The following is a 1,804-nucleotide window of genomic DNA, read 5'->3' as shown; positions in this document are numbered from 1 at the left end:
CTTCCAGTTTGCATATCGGTCCAACCGCTCGACCGATGACGCCATCGCCAGCTACAAGAAAAAGTAATGCAGCAGTGTCCTTTAAGAGGCCAAACAGCATGGCGCCTGAACGCTGAGATGTTCAGACGCACACGCTCAATAATAACAGAATAAATCTCTGACAAGTACAGTAAAGAAATTCAATTTAAGGGAAATTAAAGATGCCCTTTCCACTTTAACATAAAAGGCATCAACTGATTGAAATTACTGTAAGTTGGACAGTATTTCCTGCAATAAGGTCTAAATCAGGGCTGTCCAAACTCGGTCCTGGAGGGCCGGTGTCCTGCAGAGTTTAGCTCCAACCCTAATTAAACACACCTGAACCAGCTAATCAAGCTCTTGCTAGGCATAGAAACTTCCAGTCAGGTGTGTTGAGGCAAGTTGGAGCTAAACTCTGCAGGACACCGGCCCTCCAGGACCTAGTTTGGACAGCCCTGGTCTAAATGAAGTCTATGTGCTGAAGTGGTTTCTGTTCAATTTAAGGGAGTAGGTTAACTGAATTCAGGCCAGGCCAGTAAGTTCCTGAATAGCTTAAAGCGTAAAGCAGAAATGTGACAGAAAATGATTTGGATTAGCACTGCCACCATGTGGTACTACACTCCCAATGCACATCCCATAATTCAACACTACAGTGCCACAAATAAAAACAATGATCAATCAAACTCTTAAGTTGCATGCTCCAGCCTACTCAAGCTAAGTTTCACCCAATGAAAGAACTTCTGTGAAACAGGACAAAGCACCATAAAAAAAAAGACCATAAAAGCAGTGCATTATATTCTGAGTATCCTGAAGTCATATTAGTCATTTTGTCTATAGTTGATTCTCATGCATGCTCATGCACAATCAAACCTGGTGCATTTGGACATAAAGGGCCTCTAAAGTTGTATTTACAACTAGAAACTCTTGATACCCCTGTTCCCAACTAAAGGCCATAAACATCAGCAACATTGCCTTGTCATGTTGTGAACGTCTTGCACATTTACATATATAAATAATCATTTGATGCATATTGTATGTTTAATATACAGCAAAAATAGCATGTACATGAATGAAATTCCAAAATTGTCAGCAAGCTGCCTATTTAATGCGATTAAAGTATATAGTAGAGCAAGTAAGCACCCTCCGTGATTCATTAACAAAGCAACTGAATATGACAAACTCTTAATTATGACTTCAGAAATGGAAAGTAGGAAATTTTCAATGACACGTGAAGGCAGCATTAATGTCAATAGTTTTTGCATGTCATGTGACCAACTTGTTACAAGCCATGCTAGTTGAAGTTTTGCATTAATGAAGCGCAGCCTCAACATTCTGCTAAATATCTCTTTTGTATTCCACGGAAGAAAGAACAGGTTTGGAATGACATGAAGGTCAGAATTTATATAAAATGCTCACACCAAAGTACAAAGCACATATGGTTATGATACTCTTAAGGTGTAGTCACATTTACCGTTGTTCGGTGAAATTTTGGGGGCGAAGTCTTGTCAACAGGAATCTGCACAAAAAAGTTGCTTGTGTTAAAGTTGGTCGCGCAAATTCACCATGTCGACCAGCAGAAAGTTGCCTGGTTTAAAAGTCACTTCTTTGTGAGAGGTGATTCATGTAATGCTACACTATTGACAACTGAGCTTCTTTCGCCCACAGAATTTTGCCAAAAAAGGTGATCGCACTTTTACAATAAAAGCACATCTCCTGGGTACAGCTAATAAAATGTGGTTTTATGGCAGCGTACCTTCAGCTCAATGTCAGGTGTGGTTACCTGGCA

General features: G+C 40.1%; 1 protein-coding gene across 1 annotated transcript in view; it reads right to left on the bottom strand.

The window, feature by feature from the left end:
• The window catches only part of LOC107666145 (rap1 GTPase-activating protein 1-like), a 48,437-nt gene extending 46,909 nt beyond the window's left edge, over window positions 1–1,528 (bottom strand). The window contains exon 1 of the mRNA XM_016457313.1: window positions 1,490–1,528. The gene's annotated coding sequence lies outside the window, so the exon portion shown is untranslated. The remainder of the gene's footprint in view (window positions 1–1,489) is intronic.
• Between the last annotated feature and the right edge of the window lie 276 nt (window positions 1,529–1,804).

Source organism: Sinocyclocheilus anshuiensis, unplaced genomic scaffold, assembly GCF_001515605.1.
Source record: "Sinocyclocheilus anshuiensis isolate Anshui unplaced genomic scaffold, SAMN03320099.WGS_v1.1 scaffold447, whole genome shotgun sequence".
Classification (NCBI taxonomy): domain Eukaryota; kingdom Metazoa; phylum Chordata; class Actinopteri; order Cypriniformes; family Cyprinidae; genus Sinocyclocheilus; species Sinocyclocheilus anshuiensis.
This window is presented reverse-complemented; position numbering and strand designations above follow the sequence as displayed.